The sequence below is a fragment of the Balaenoptera borealis genome (assembly GCF_965194805.1).
Source record: "Balaenoptera borealis genome assembly, chromosome: 17".
In the NCBI taxonomy this organism is placed as follows: domain Eukaryota; kingdom Metazoa; phylum Chordata; class Mammalia; order Artiodactyla; family Balaenopteridae; genus Balaenoptera; species Balaenoptera borealis.
In genome coordinates this window covers 71,346,364-71,363,775 of record NC_138876.1, presented here as the reverse complement: position 1 = coordinate 71,363,775, position 17,412 = coordinate 71,346,364, and the positions used below count along the sequence as shown (strand labels likewise).

Genomic DNA, 17,412 nt, shown 5'->3' with positions numbered 1-17,412 from the left:
GTTCACAAAGACTTTATGAGGTAGGTACTGTTATTATCCCCGTTTACAAATAAAGAGACAGAGTCCCCAGTTGAGGTTAAGTAACATGTCCAAGGTTACATAGCTTCTAAAAGGGAGCCAGGTGTGGTAGACACAGAGATGTACTACCCAGACCCACCTTCAAGGAAGGACTTGTCTCAGCTTCTGGGAGTGTTACCAGCGACAGCCTCAAGCTGTCAGCTCCTTCAGGGTCCTCCTCAGCTGTGTACAGAGCACCTCGCCAAGAGCACACCCTCCCCAGGGCAGCCCAGACCCAATGGCTGATCACTGCCAGGGTAGAAAGGTCTGACCAATGGGGCTCTCTGAGGGACAGCTGAAATGGGTCATGCACACTCCAGGGCCCCCCATCGAGTGGGCTGATGCTTTGCTGGACCTGCAGTCAGTTCCACTCCTCCCCCTGCCCACACCTTCCTCCCTCTCCTGTCCACAGGGGTGCATCCATCTAACTACCACGCATACCAAACTCTGTCCAAAGACCCCAGCCCAGGACACCAGGATTGGAGTCAAGTAGCCTGATTCCGCAGCCCTCACTCTGAGCTCTCCACTGTCTTCTCAGGTAGAATGGCAGACAGAAAGAAACCTGCAAAGCATTCTATAGCCGCATCTTAGCTATTTATTTCTGCCCCTGCTTATACCAAACATCTCTTAGAACTGTTAAGCATAAGCAATACTATGCCATGCTTTGGCTCAAATTCTAGAAGGAGAAAAAAAAAAAACAACTGAGGTCTTGATACCAATATCAGGCCCCAAATTACAGTTTTCTATTCTTTGAATATCCTGAGATATACATATGCATTATGTTTAATTCTGTAATCACCTCACCAATCCATAGGCTTTCTCTCCTTCTGTTCATCTTACACTACTCACTGCTTAAACTGTGAACTACATGTAGGCATGCTGACAAATTTGAAGGTTTCCGTTAACTCCAAGTAGCTGATTGCACACTCAGTGTCCTGACTCAAGTAACTTTAAACTTTATATTTTCTGCAGGGAAATGCTAGCACACAAAGGAAAGAACAGTTAATTTTTCTCTCTCTCTCACTCTCTCATTCCTTCCCTCCCTCTCTCCCTCTCTCTTCTCTCTTGCAAGATATCAACAGGCCAACTTAGAAACGAAAGCTAAAAGGACAAGTGCAGACCCAGAGGTTCCCAGAAAGTTTTCCCAATATCACAAACTCCTAGGTGGAACACCAACCAAATGCTAATGGAACTGTCAGTTGGGCACTGATTCATGCTTAAGGTGCAGCGAATTTATGAGAGCCTCAGAAATACTTATCCTTTAATACCAGATTACCTTTAAAGTACCTTCCAACCAGAAGAATCTGTACTTCCAAGTACATAATGCTGTGGTAATTTCAAATAGAATCAAGAAAGAAAAATCACCTGGGTGTATAAATGAATGAATCCAGGTTGAAATAACACACACCTGCACTTGCTATAAACACTTTAATTTTAAAAATAAAACAAAAACTTCCATTTCATATAGCTTTGTTGCTTTTTTCTTCACCAAATGTTAGTGTGTTTTAGCGATAAATGCTTGTAGTACATTACAAAGAAACAAAGAGTTTTCTAAGAAGACACTCATAAATGATAAACAGAAAACCTAGTCTATAAAACTTGAAGTGAAATCCCAGAGTGGCAATTACATAACATCCTCTGAAAATGTGTAACAAGGCTTGACCTTGGTTCCTGCTAGTACTTTTAGATCATAAAAAAAAATCACCCAGGAGGGTATGAAATTCAGTGCATAGAACATAGGTGAACACAAAAATGCATGTAGAAAAGAAGCCACCACCAGATCATCTCAAAGCTGTTCCTATAGTTAAAACGCTGCCTTTCTGACTTGCTTGCAAGGAGCAATGGTGTCCCATTGAAAAATTTCATCCTCTTAATGCCATCAGGCACTTATATGAAGATGAACGTGCAGGCTTTTAACACACTTCCTTCATGTTGCTAAGAGTACACACCTCCTCTGGAGAATGTTCATTCTCTTCCTTAACAAAGAGCATGATCGTCTCAACCCCTGGCATTTCTTCTTTAATAAACAGGGAACTTGTACATAGGCTGAAAAACGTCATTAGACACACTTCCTCTAGTCATGCAGTAATTTAGTTGTCATGGTAATCTTTGGTAAACTTGAAAAGTACTTTGGAGGGGTCATTTCTAATGCTTGTTTTTAAAATTCTAGAACTTTTAAGTCATAGAGGTTAAAGAGGCTGAAAATGCTTTTTTCTTCAATGCCTCACCATGGACTCACCGAATTGAGCATAGCTCTTCACAATATGACATCCATTACATCTCTGACAATACTCACTTCATCATTTCCCACCTCAAGATCATTGTTATAGACTGCCCATATCTTCCCAACTGAGTGAAAGCATTAACCCAGGTCTCTGTGTCAGTGAAGGGAATTAATTCATGAAATAAGCACTTTCCCTAATAGTCCCCAAAGCTCACAATTGAGCACTGTCACTTTGGCCTTCCATCAATAATAGGGTGACAAAGTACACTCCGAAGCAGTTTAACAAAGGAACATCAGATAACTCGGGACTTGAACATATCCAGGCTGCTACCCTAGGAGAGATGGTCAGACAGGAGGCTCTGATGATTCACGGCTCTAACCCACTTTGTTCGTCAACCATGTCCAGGCTCAAAAGGCTTCAGGAGAGGCTTCCCTGGTGGCGCAGTGGTTGAGGGTCTGCCTGCCAATGCAGGGGACACAGGTTCGAGCCCTGGTCTGGGAGGATCCCACATGCCGCGGAGCAGCTGGGCCCGTGAGCCACAATTACTGAGCCTGCGCGTCTGGAGCCTGTGCTCCGCAACAAGAGAGGCTGCGACAGTGAGAGGCCGCGATAGTGAGAGGCCCGCGCACCGCGATGAAGAGTGGCCCCCCGCTTGCCACAACTAGAGAAAGTCCTCGCACAGAAACGAAGACCCAACACAGCCATAAATAAATAAATAAAAATTTTTTAAAAAAAGGCTTCAGGAAACACTATCTGAAAGACTTTTTGACTAATAGCCACATTTAACAACTGACCTTTAATCTTTATTTCACATCATCCGTCTATCGTTAGCCAAGGATAATACACGAGCATTTTTCAAATGTAATTTCATGGACTGAAGATGTTCTAAAGACTTCTTAACCAAAGAAAGACACTATTATGAGCTTTACCAGATTTTTTTGAAAGAACTTAATTAAATAAAATTAATGGTTTCACTAGAGTTGAATAAGCAGTCACACACTGTTCCCTTCTTTCCTGCAGGGCTCTCTTGGTCACATTACAATAGGATAACACACATGAACTAAAGCGGTCCAGGCTGCGCGGTAGAAGGCGCGCTGACCTGGAAGACAAGGGTCTGCTTTGACCTTAAGCAAACCGTTTAATACCCCTTAGTCTGTTGCCTCATCTGTATCTATGAGGATTGAACAAAATAGGAGAGCATGTGACTCCAGTCAGCGTAGCTGAAACACAGAGGAAGAAGTAAAACAAGGCAGGATGAGGTTTGGACAGGTAGGCAGGGGTCAGGCCATGTCTTGTAGGTCTCCTCAAAGATTCTGATATGTACTTTAAGAGCAGTAGGATAAAATTCACTTAAGTATTTAAGCAAGGGGGTAATGTTGTTACCAGCCAGGGTTCTTGGCCTTCCCCAATCCATAGAAATTGACTACAGACCAGACAAGAAGTTCAGGCGAGGCTTTACTGGGGCCCCTGCTGCAGCAGTGAGGCGTGAGAACAAACAACAGGTTCCCCTGCTTGCTCACTCCCGGAGGTGGGGCAAGCTTGTTCCTTACCTGGGGTGAGGGTAAGGGTGTGTCCAGGGCTCAGGCCAGAGGGGTGGCTTAGGTGTTTTGCCCACCCCTCCGGTGGTGGTGTGTGCAGGGGGCAGGCTCACTACCTGTGCTTTTGCTCCCGACACCCTGTTTTTGCTCCAGGCTCTTCAAAAGTGGCAGTTGGGTTTTCTGGTCTCTTTGTATCTTTTGGGTCCAGAATTTGCCCCAACTGTGCATACACGCAGTTATTTTTAGTCCCATACAGTTTCTTTGTATTTTGTTGCTCTAGGAGAGGTGTGTCCAGGTGCAAGCACTGCAGCACTGCAGCAAAGGGTCCCAGGTCCCAACCTGTCTCAGTGTGATCAGAGATGTATTTTGGAAAGCTCCTTGTGGAGTTTAGACTGGAGATCCCAGCACAGACATGGAAACCAGTCAGTAAACAGCTTTAGCAGCCCAGGTGATAGATGCTAAGTATTTAGACTAGAATGATGGCAATCAAGATGGAAGTAGGCTAATGGATTTAAGAGATACTCAGGAGGTAAAATCAACAGGATTTTGTGGTGGAGGATAGAGAGAAGCACTTGTCAAGAATGGCTCCAAAGTTGACAGCTCATGCAGCAAGCTAATTGGTGAGGCCATGGACTGGAATAGAAAACACTGGACAAGAACCAGTCTAAGAGAAACTGTTCAATGTTTACAAGTTCAATTTGAACAACTTGAGTTAGAGGTGCTTTGAAATATCCAAATGGGGGTGTCAAGGCAGTAGAGGGGTCTGGAGTTTAGAGAAGGGATCTGAGCTGGAGATATAAATTGGAAAGTCACGGGTGTACAGAAGGCAATTGAAACCATGGTAGGGAGCAAGTATAGAGTTAGGAAAGAAGTCCTAGAGCCAAGATCTCAGAATCTTCAACAATTTAACCTCAGAGTGTGGAAGCAGGAGCTGTGAAAGAGACTGGGAAGGGAGAAGCCACATAATTGAGGGGGAAACCAGAATGCAGTGTTAGAGAAGCCAAGGAGGAAAGTATTTTCTTGGAGGGAGAGCTCAACATTGAATTTAGTGACTGGAGGTCACTGATGATCTTGTGAAAGTATGTGAGCTCAGAAGCAAGATTAGAATGAGGGGGTTAAGTCTTTAAAACTTTATTTACATGTAACAATTTATCCCAAAAGAATGTTAGATAAAGGGGAGTCACAAAAAGAATACTTCAATGAATCATGTTTAAAAAGAAAAAAAAAAAAAGATTGTCTTCTGAGCAGAGTTCTGTTAAAGACCCAGGCTACTCTGTAAATATAGCTACAGTGCATGTCTGCTCCCTCCCTCCCCAGCACAGTGCCCTTAGGTGGAGAATTTATACTGCATTCGAGTACAGGGCAAGCCTTCATGATTCACAATCCCAACAATCCCCAGAGCCCTATTAGTTCTCAGAGTCTGGTCAAGGAAAACACTAACTACATGAAACTGCCTTACTGCAAGCACTTTTGGCACTTAGTCACCATCACAGACACTTGCAGAGCATATTCTATGTCCAAGGGACCATGCTACGTGCTGGAGGACAAAGAAAAAGTCTGTAGGTCAGTTTAAACCTACGGAGGGACTACCCTGGGGGTCTTTCCTACATATGACTGCATGATTCTCCCTCCCAATATGAGCCAAATGGGAAACCATTACATTTTTCGGAGGCATCGAAGTTTGGTTCAATCAGCTCTTTGAATACGATGAAATGATCCTGGGGATAACACCACCTTCCTCTCCCCAGTCTTCTTCGGCAACTGTGCTCATTCAGTCAGTCAGTCGTCATCACTCTCCAGTCATTCAACTATGTACCAGGCTCTGGGAGTGGCACTGGGAATTCAGTGGTGAGCAAGATGGGCATGGTCCTTGCCCTTGTGAAACTTACTGGGTAGGGGAGGCTTCTGTTAAGGACGTAATGGCCTGCACAAAGCTGAGAGGTCAGTGGCCATGACTGATGGGGTGGGGCTATCAGCCTTTTACAGATGGCTGTGTTTAGGATCAGGGTCCATCTGCAGCCATTATGGGAACAGTTTGGGGGAAGAGTGAGAGAGCCTCCCAGGAACCATGGAGTGGCTGGCGGTGGGGAGGGGTTTGGGAAGGCACCTGTAGGCGCCCAATAAACACACTGATAAAGAAAGACCTTACCAGCAGCACTTTATTTATAAAATGATAGATGCTACAATTTGGAAGGGACCTTCAATGTCATGTAACCTCCTGCTATTCTCCAACACAGGGTTCTCCTCTACTGCAGAACCAGCATCCAGCCTGTTTTACAAAGCGGCTGATTTCATTGCTGGATGTGGTGGTATGGCATTTAGCCCCTACCTCCACCCCTTTCCTTGGTCCCAGGATGATCTGCTTATGTCCCTGTCCCTGTGGCTGTGGCCACTTCACTACTATCCGTAGTAGATCCAGCCCTGCCCCAATGTTGAACCAATCCTTTTAAATGAAGATATATCCCACCTTCAATGGATTGTTACAAAGTGCCCAGCACGGTGCTTTATCAAGCTGACTGCTGTCTTACTCCCCGTTCTCCCTGCCTTGGCCCCAGGATCTTCTGGTTATGGGATCTTGGGATGCTTACGGCTACCAGGGGTCCTTCTAGAGACTCAAGACCTATCACCAAATCCTAGTTCCATAGCTGGGCCTCTGCTTCCTGCTGCAAGAGCCTCTCCCTCCCCCGAAAGCAGGACAATGTTCTGCGCACCCATTAGAATGTCCACCTGTTTGGTCCTGGACTCAGGATTTCTGAGTCTCAGTCCCTATTTTGATACTTCCTGGCTATGTGAGCTCAGGCAGGTTGCTTACTGTTTGCAGCCTTGGGGTCCTCCTCTGCAAAAAGTAGGGTAACAACACCTATCTCATGGTGGGATCAAGATGATCAAATGAGGTCACCTACATCAGTCATACTGCAGGCCCTGGACCTTCAAGCCGTTCCACTGAGGATCGTCCCCTTCCTCAAATACATGAAACCATCATATCATCACATCAGGTGATGGCCCCACCCGAAGGTCCTCCTTTGTCCTCAGTACTATGTGGTAACACCCCCTCTGGGATACTCCTTTTTTCCCATAATGTCACTTTCTCTCACTATCATCCTCAGTTTTCATCATACTGCTGCTCCCTCCCATCCTCCTCTACAATTTTCCAGTTAATGACGCCAGTCTAGACTCTTCTTCTAAGAGAAGTGAGGGTAGGAAGGCGAGAGGAGGCTGGGAGTCCCACGGAAGTTCCCGAAACATGTGTGCATGAGGAGGGTGGCTGCTGCTTTTGAACAAACCTCATTAGTTTTCCACCTGCCTCCATGCGTGGATCTCTCTATTGACTGTGATTAGGCAAACTTGGTATTTGTTTTAATGAGCATGTCAGGTGTGCTGTGCTGTAACATTATATATGATTGACTGTGGTATTAACGTAACAACTTGATGACAAGCATAAGAATACATGGAGCCGGGAAAACACAGGTCTGGCAAACTTCTCTCCTCTAACAGTGGCATAACGTCTGCTGGACAGTAGGAACCTCAATATTCTCTAAAGCAATTCCCACAATGTGAAGAAAATTCAGATAGTGAGGACCCATACCTAGTCATTATTTCTGCCAAACTCCTTTGGAGGCACACGAGTGGCCTGGGGCCCCAGCCGGCCAGTTGACTACTCCTCGTGAGCTGGTCTTCAGACCACATGTGGACTTTTTGTGGAGCTGCTCGGACTTGGGGGAGGGGCATACTTTATTTTGGGGATGCAGAATGCCAGAGTGGTTTTAGAGTCACATCACACCTGAGTTTGAAATCTGATTTCCGTTGCATAATCTTAGAAAACTTACTTTCTCTGTGGATCTTGGTTTTCTTATCTGTAAAGTGGAGATAAAGGATAATGCCTACTTCGTGGGGTGTTGTAGGAATTTAATAATGTTCTAGCTGCCAAGCACGTAGCATAGTACATGGGCCCTCAATACGCTGTTTATTAGTGGCTAGAACTGCCAAGGCATTAACTGTCTGTTCACTGTCACAGGTGTTGGGGAGAATATTCAACCCTAGATCTGTCCTCCCTTATTTTCCTCCTCCCTCCAGCCTCGGTTCTCCCTATGCTGACTGCCTCTCTCCACCTGTATTGCAAAATGTCAAACTCTCTTCTGAAGGATGCACGTAAGTGACCGAAAGGACGGGAACTGCTGACCTCTCCTCTCTCTGGCTCAGACAGTCGTCTGGCAGGATCAGGAGAGGAGCTCATTGACAGGGAGGCGCTCCCCCTTCAGCGCCTGCTCTTGCGTTACACGTGTTGGGTAGGGAGAGAGGGCAACCTGCTGGAGGAAGAGCCCCAGCATTCTCTGGGGTGCGCACACAGCAGCACCAAGGAAACCAGCACATCACAACTGAGTCAGTCGCCGAGACAACCACTTTGGACAAAAATCCATTTTCATTTCTTCGATTTCACCATATGGACTCTAGTTATGGCTCTGACCCTTCCTTTCACAACACACACTTGTACATATTTCACCCAAATCACATAAAGTTGGTAGTGAAGGACCAAACATCATGGGCCACCACTTGGCCATTTTATCTTCCTTTCCTGACTCTAGAAAAGTGTGCTATGGGAAATGCACAAACGACGAAGAGGACGACAAAATTGATGGAATAGCTGCATTCTTATGACAAATTATAGTAAGCCTGAAGCCTTCTGAGCATTTCCTGTTGTCACAAAGGCAAAAAACATATTTCATCATCTAGAAAGTCTGAGCATCAACAGGGCAATAACGCTGACCTTTAGGCTTATTCTTTTTCCAACAGTATACACGTCCTTCTTAACTTGGGGTCAGCACTGTAGCATTCTGTTCTCTTCAAGTTGTTCAATTCACTGTTCTTAAAAGGTCAAACTCTCTATATGTACACACACAAAATGGTTTGCCTTGTGGGTTAAGGCCATCTACTCCTTGTGCCATCCGTGGACCAATGATAGTTTCAGGGTGTGATCAGCTGAGGCTGGGTGTGAATATAATCTATGCTCTCCTTGGGTTTCCAATCTATGCTCTTCTTAGGTTTGTAAAATGAAATTGTAAAATGAATTTACACATTTCAAATATTGGAGGCTTTTTTGAAACTTAAATATCTAAAATTTTTAAAATAGCTTGGCTTTAAGATCCACAAATAATCCAAAAACTTTTTAATAATTAAAGGCCTCAACCTTCTCCCTCATGAAAAATTTAGCCAGAATTCCTAATGAAATAAAGTGATTTGAACCTTAACTCATATAACATAGGATTAAATGTTTCCAAACCAGTTTGCTCAAAAAGATCCAAAAGGCCTGAATAATTCATTGACAGTCAAGAATTGGATATCGTTTCTAAACCCTAAGACTGGAGTTGAGCTGAATGAGCGGACAAATAGCACATAAAGATAGACACAGCTTGGTGAGGCCTTCCCAAGCGGGCAGCACAACACCTCAGCCCTCACAGCAGAAATAGCAATTCATCACCATATGCTACTATCTTTTTTATTTAAGAATAGCATTTAACAAGCTTATTTTAGAATCTGATTCATTATCATTTTTAGGAAATTTAAACCTTCTCCATATTGTGTGTGATTACACTTAATTAAAGTTCACATCTTTTGCAGAAAGGTGGAACATCAGTTCTAATTTTATACACAAGTGTGATCGAGAGCGTAACGTATGAGATCCAGGTTCTATTTCTGACTTGGTCACTACTTTTCTGGCTTTTCTTAAATGCCTCAGTTTTTCCATCTATAATACATGGGCACAGTTCATTACAACTTGTCAGAGTTCATGACAACAAATTATGTCATCAGCATTCATGAAACTATCAAGCCCATACTGTGTGGTAGACACCATCCTGTTTGCTAAAAATACAATAGTGAACAAGAAAGGCGTGTTCCTAATCTCACAGAGCTTACATTTGTTCCAAATATTTTTACTGCCATCCAATCACTGATATGACACTCTCAGGAACCACTAAGGACACACAAAGTCACTAAGGCAACCAAGTCAACAAATATTTGTTGACTACAGACAATGTGCAAGGTATTGCTCTAGATGCAATGGGAGAAAAAAACGTCCCTCACTAGACCTATGCTGCGAGAGGATAGAGGTCATGTCATTGCGCTCTGTGTTCTCAAAGTCTAGCAGAGTACCCGGTACTCAGCAGGTGCTCAATATATAATTGTTGAATGACCAAGTGAGTGAGTTTGTGAGTGAAAAAAGAACTATGAGTCCTGCTCTCAAGAATCTAATGGTGACTTTAAAGCATCTGTGCATCTATGCATCAACTACAATAAATCACAGTATGTTATAAAACGATGTGAAGGATACAAAAGAATTAAAAGCATGAACTCAAACAGATAGTTGTACACCAATGTTCATAGCAGCATTATTCACAATGGCCAAAAGGCAGAAACAACCCAAATGTCCATCAACAGATGAATGGATAAACAAAATGTGGTATATTCATACAATGGAATATTATTCAGCCTTAAAAAGGAAGGAAGTTCTGACACATGATGCAACATAGATGAATCTTGAAGACATTATGGTAAGTGAAATAAGCCAGACACAAAAGGACAAATATTGTATGATTCCACTGACATGAGGTACCTAGAATAGGCAAATTCATAGAGACAGAAAGTAGAGTGATGGTTACCGGGGACTGGGAAGAGAAGGAATGGAGTTAGTGTTTAATGGGTACAGAGTTTCTGTTTGGGATGAAGAGAAAGTTCTGGAAATGGATAGTGCTGATGGCTTTACAACAATGTGAATGTACTTAATGCCACTGAGCTATACACTTAAAAATATTTAAAATGGCAAATTTTATGTTATGTTATATTTTGCCACAATAAAAAAATAACGATAGTTATAAAAAGACATACAGGAGTATGGGAGGCAGTGACAACATCTGCCTGGCTTAATCAAGAAGACGGTTCCTAGACGCAGTATCATTTGAGCTTGCTCTTCCTTTTAATGCCTACAAATCAAAGTTTTCATTGATACCAATAAGAAGCAAGCATTTGTTTTCATATGGATCACCAGTTTTTTTATGGCTCCTTCTTATACAAGAAACTGGTAAGAGCGGTTGCTCCCAGGGAGAGGCACTCGAAGTCTGGAGGGTAAGGGATCTAATGGCCTGGGGTAGGAAATGACTTACTTTTCACTGTACATTTATTCCCTTTTTATCTTGTACATTTATTCCTTTGTTGTTTAAAATACTAATATTAAAATTTTAAAACAAATGACTCCTGATCCACTTTACAAAGATTTCCTAAATGTGGTCTGAAAGATACACCAGTTGTCTTAATTTCCTATACTTCTTTTATTCAAAGGACATTAAAACAGTTAATGTTCCATGTCAGAAGCATTAATCAGATAACTACCGAAGCACCTTTTCAATTTGAAACTCTTAACTATCTGAGGATGTAAGTTCTGTGATTTTGAAATCTCCCTCCCTGTTAATCACCCCTCAACACACAAACATAAAGAACTAATGATATCAAATTATGCAGACAGTACAGTTTTAACTACCAACACTTCCTTCCAGGCATGATTAAATCAAGGTCTTGGTCTGGCTCTTTTATGCTCTGTGTTTTAATTTTGGATCCTTTTCTAATAAACTGTAGTTTATCCATTTATTCCTGTGGCATAGATGTTTGTGATGGCAATGCCCAGGTTAAAATACCAGTTTCGTTAGACTCTTTTATAGCTAGCTAGATATGGCTAGGTAATTAAGCTCTAGCCTGTGAGAAGTATTGTGTCATTTTCTAGAAGATTCCTCAGCCAGGAGATGCACGCTTTTGCTCTTCCCTTTGCCTCCTTCCAGGAAGCAATTTTGAGGATAGAAGGCATGCGCTGAGGATGGAGACCAGATGCTGGGTCACTGATGGGATCCTGAAGCTTCCATACAAACCTGGCTCCCTCCTATGGATTTCTTTTATGTGGTGGAATAAACCACTGTGAGGTAAGCCATTGTTTTTTGGAGAGTCTGTTAGGTGCTGTTTACATAAGCTTTCTGTCTCTTCCTCCCCCCTCGCCCTGCATATTCTTTTTTCTTCACGCCCACTTTTCTTTTCTGTAATTCCTGTACTTTTGCACACTGCGATACACTCTCTATTTTCTGGAAGCTTTAGCTCTCCTGCACACCACACCTTTCGGATCCCCTCTGTCTTTTGCTTAGGGCCGTTACTAGGTGCTCTCCACCACCTCTGACTGCTGTAGCTGCTTTATCAGCCCCATCATGCTGTCCTCCACACAAAACGCTGCACACTCTGCAGCTCTGCTTTTTTGCTCCTAGTTTCCTAAGGAACGTCAGCTCCAAGAAGGCAGAGCTGTCCTATCTATTCACAGCCATATTCCTAGAACTTAGAACAGTGCCTGACTTTGAGTAACTACTCCATAAATATTCCATTGAGTTCACTAAGCAAATATTTATTGAGCACCTAGTATGTGGCAAGCACCTTTCTAAGCACCTGGGACACCTCAGTGAACAAAACAGATAAAAATCACTTCCCTGGGGCACTTACATTCTAGTGTGGGAGAAAGAAAAGTAAACAACTAACATTAAATCAATCAATCAATCAATATAAAAAATGAAAACTAATCCAGTATGTTACCAGGGTAGAGGTGCTATGGAAAACCAGAGCAGAGCAAAGGGGGTTGGGGTCTCATGGTGAGAAGATGGGCAGGAGGGAAAGTGGGTCAAAGTTTTAAATAAATAAAGGGGTAAGAGCTGGCCCTCAGAGAAGGCAACATTTGAGCAAAGAGTTAAAGGTGGTGAGGAAGAAAGCCATTCAGATATGCGGGAGAAGAGCATTCCAGGCAACTAGTACCATGAGGGAACAACTAGTGCGAAGGCCAAGTGGCTTCAAGAAACAGCATGCAGGATGAGCCCAGAAGAGAGTGAGCAGGTGGAAGGGAGGTGTAAGAAAAGGTCAGGGAGATCTCGAGCCCTGCAGGTCAAACTCAGTTTTCTGGCTCTTATTCTGAGTGACATGGGGCTCAGGAAAGAAGGACAGGACATGGTTTTTATTTTAGAAGAACACTCTGAGTGCTGTGTTGAGAACAGATTATAAGGGAACAAGAATGAAAGCAAGGAGACCAGTAAGGAGATCTGCAGTTATTCAGGGAAGAAATGGTTAAACCCTTGGACCAGGATGTAGCAAGGGGTAGGGAAAATGACCAGATTCTTCATATACTTTGAAGGTAGGGGGCGGGATTTGTGAGCCAATTGGATATGGGATATGGAAAAAAGAAAATGACTTCTTGGATGACTCCAAGTTTTTGGCCTGGGTAACTGGAAGAATGGTGTTGCCATTAACTGAAATAGGAAAAGCTGTAGGTGAACGAGGCTCAGAGGGAGCATTTTAGTTGCTGTGTGAGGTGGGAGAAGTATACTATACATTCAAGTACAGGTGTCCAGCAGACAGCTGGATATACACACTTGGAGTTCAAAAAAGTTCTGGGTTAGGAGGATAAACTTTGGAGTCATCATAAATATATGAAAAAACGGCTCTGGACAATGATAAAACATGTTTTTTTTTTCTTCAAGGAGTTCTAACATTTTGTAGCTGAAGGAATGGCTTCCAAAGAGTGTGAACAAGACCAGTTATCAAGAAAACAAGTCAAAACCTCTGTAATGCTTTCCATTCCTTCATTTTTAAAGCATCGTGTCTCAAAATATGGTCTGCAGATCCCCTGAATCAGAATAAAGCTGACTTTTGTAATTAGCACACTTAGTGATTCACATGCACACTCAAATCTGAAAACCACTCACTCTGTGTGTAACTCTGTGGCATGGAGTGTCATTTGGAAATTTCCGCTTTCACATGTGGGTTACACATGATGGGCATAGCCTAAGGACAGTCACTAGGAATCCCTGATATCCAATTCATTGTATAATAGCCTGACACATGTTGCATGGGATTTATCAATATTCAATAAAATAAATTTCTGGGCAATATTCTGAATCATTTCCTGCATCATCTCCATAGCAACCTTCATCATCCACCTTTGCCATGTATCTCTCTTGCTATGAGTTATAACAACTTTGGTCCAAATAAGCATGATGCTTCAGGACAGATGTTGCTGTTTCTCAGCCATGCCTGATTCTCTGGTGTCAACATTTAGAATCCTGTATTCCCATCATAGTTTTTCAGTTGTCTGTAATCTCAATTTTTTTCCTTTACTATTTTTCGCTTGCTGTTGAAGTTTAAGAGCATATGCGACTATGCTATAGTCTGATGAACTGGAAAGTCCTTACAAAGTAATTGGTTACTCAGAGAAACAAACACAGCAGACACTTGAAAGGATTAGCCAGGTACCTTTCAGGTTAATGCAAGTTCCAGGAGATTGTGCAAACACACTTAACAGGTTTCTTGAGTAATTATTTTAGGCCCAGATTAACCTATAGTAATTAAGTAAGATATTAGAAATGTCTGGACCAGGGAAGCCATAAATCCAAAGATCTCTTCAGATAGTTTGTCAGAATGTGTGGCAGCTATGGGCTTCACTCATGTACATTTCCTGCCTGACCCTTTTGGGTACTGGAGTTACCATTCCTACCTAGATCAATTGTTCTTATAGGTTCGAGATCCTGGAGCTACACTTTCAATCTCCTATATCAAAAAAGAAAAAGAAAAAGCCACTTGACTCATTATGCTACCGTGAATCTGATATTAGAGAATCTTTAGAAAGTACTTAGGTCATTTTTAAATCATAAAACCCAAATTTGTGGTTTCTCTAGGTTTTATTTTCCAAAATTCTATGCATTTCTGACTTCGGCTCTGCTTGACAAAAGGTTTGCTTTAAATTATAGTTGTCACTTTCATTTGTCTCAATTCTAAAATGGTATCATATTATATTTTTATAATTCTTTGGTACAAAACACTATTAAGTTGGATTGACAGGTGCACCTGAATTCAGCAATAGTGCACGGAGACTGAGAATCCAGAACAGGAATTAGAGATCATAAGGAACCACAGTTATGTGCTTATGAGAGAGCCTGAGACTGAGGTCGCTGGCCTATAACATCTCTGAAATGGGCTCAGACCTGACACTTGTAACCCAAAGAGGACAGGACCCAGCAGTGGGAAAGGCAAATGATGCAGAGTCAGAAAGTGCCAACTCTGATGACTCATTGGCACCGTCCTAAGCACCCGCTCTGGCCTGGACTCTGGTGCTGGTGGGAGGAGAGCACAGGGGAGGCCCCAGTCAAAGACAGTAGTTGGAGGACAGGTTCCCTGGGGAAGTCACTCCTCTTCTCTGAATGTAAACAGGAAGGAGCGGTAGCATCAAATAAGGAAACATTCACTTTTCCTAATTAAACTCATGAGCTGATGACTCTTGGCAGGCAGCAAGTTTGTAAGTTATATCATTTTTTTATTTTCCACTGGTTACTACTAAACCAGTCAACAAGGACTACATAAATATGAAGCTACCCTTTCAAACTTTTATCTTCCACTTTATTTAGATGGTACTTCATTCAGATCTTGTTTCCTCCTGGGAGGCATTGGATCTTATTCCCAAAATTGTGAGGTAGATGATTTCCATTCTTTTTCTACACGTAAGTAGGAAGCAGGTGGTCATGAAAAATATTGGGACCAGTATGGAGTATGATGGGAAGGGAGCAAATACATGTGCCAGGGGTACATTACAGTGTCTGGGAAACCCTGCCACACTTTTTATATGCCTTCCCATGGTGGCATTTTGTCCTTTCAATTAGAGTAACAGTCCCTATAATGCAGGCAACCTGTTGTCTTTTTGTTCTGTTGCATTAGGCAGTCACCAAGTGTCTGTTGATTCATAATCGATGCAAACCAGAAAAGGAGAAAAATAAAGTATCCTATCATATGTCCATTTCCAAGCCTGCTGCGCACACGAGAAGCTGTCCTGGAGGCTTGGTAGAAGAGCTGCAGTGTGCAGTTTATGTATATGGCTAACCTGGGAGTCATAAACAGGGAGAAAAATATAATGTAACAAAATGTTCTCAACACTTATTTGCTTAGAAGAAATTACGATTTGCAAGGTATCAATAGTGTCTGCTAAATCGTGTTATTAAATATGTTGCCAAGGGAATAAATCCTTTTGTTGCATATTATGAGAAAACAGATTTCAACAAGATGCCAAGAGGAGGGAAAGAAAAGGGAAAGGATATTTGGTAAAACATACTTTGTTAAAATGGCAATTGCCATGTCCCCTTTATTTTATAGCTATTAAAAGATGATGAAGACAACAAAAACTAATAGTCCCTAAATATTTCAAACTATATATATTTATACATAGAATTATACAATATTTCCTCATTTAGCAATTCTTTTTATAACAATTATATAAGATAATTCACAATTGCTAAATTGCCTCATTTAGCAATTCTTTTTATAACAGTTATATAAGATAATTCACATATCTGTAAGATAATTCACAGAATTTCCTCAAAGGGATCTCCAACTGCTCTAGTAAAAACTAAGAAAATAACTGAATTCCTCCACAGGAGCATTTCCAGTAAGTCAATTATGATGAACTAGTGGACTGTGAACTCGAACCTGGCTAACAACATCCTGTGTTTACTGGAAATACAGACGCAATGCTTCAAGCCATGGGGAGCAAGATGGGCGGTTAGACTCTCTCTCGCCAAGAACCCATAAGAGGCAGAAATAAGAGCCGAGACGTAGAAACATCATCAGCATTTTTAGACCAGACAAGGATGGATGCAGCTAGAGGCTACTGGCATTCTTCCCTCTCCAGGTCCTGCCTCCTTGACCTTTTCCCTGGCCCGTGCATGCCTCTCTATTACCTCTGCTCTACCAGCTGCCATCACTCTCCAAAGTCCAGGCTTGCATCATTTTCTCCCTTGAACTAAGGCAGTTTCCTACCTATTTGGAATCCTTGTTTCCAGTCCCTGTGCCCTTGACTGCCACTAGACTGAACTTTCCATCAATCTACAGGCTTAAATCACTCCATTCCATCAGCTCCTTAATGTCTGTAGCTCCTGGAGAGTAGGAACACTGTCTCTCTCACTCATCTATCCCCAGTGCTGGCACGGTTCCTGGCACATAGGAGGTCTTCAGTAAATGTTGGTTGAATACAGAACAAAGTGTGATATGCAAAGCCCTCCACAATCTGGCCCACCTGATCGCCACAGCCTCATTTCCTGCTAGCCCTCCAAATGTCTCAGCAACTCTGAACTGTTCTGTTTTCCTAAACACATCATGCACTTTCACATTTCTGATCTTTGATGAAGCTGCTCTCTATTTAAAATGTTCCTCACCCATTTCTATTTTGTTACCTCCTAATTCATCTGGTGAAGTTCAGACTGAGATGCGCTAAATGAACAAATGAACACACAACTCTCGGAAGAACCTGGCCTCTCCTCCTGTATGTCGCTGGCAGGGCTTCCCTGTCAACACTCTTCTCTCCGTCTCACTGCTTCCTGTCAAGCGTCATACCCCACCATATCCTAATATTGACTAAAACAAGCTATATGACCCTGAACCAGATTCAGTTTCCTTATTCATTTTAAAAATGCAGTTGGCAGACAGATTCTGGAGTGATGTCAGCCTGGGTCTATGTTTCTAATACTCTGATTCTTATT

The 17,412-nt window shown here is 42.5% G+C and overlaps 1 protein-coding gene and 1 long non-coding RNA gene across 6 annotated transcripts in view; both read right to left on the bottom strand.

Moving 5' to 3' along the window:
• The window catches only part of LOC309615376, a 515,886-nt gene that overhangs the window by 446,911 nt on the left and 51,563 nt on the right, over positions 1-17,412 (bottom strand). The window lies entirely within an intron of this gene.
• The window catches only part of CRH (corticotropin releasing hormone), a 435,535-nt gene that overhangs the window by 398,995 nt on the left and 19,128 nt on the right, over positions 1-17,412 (bottom strand). The window lies entirely within an intron of this gene.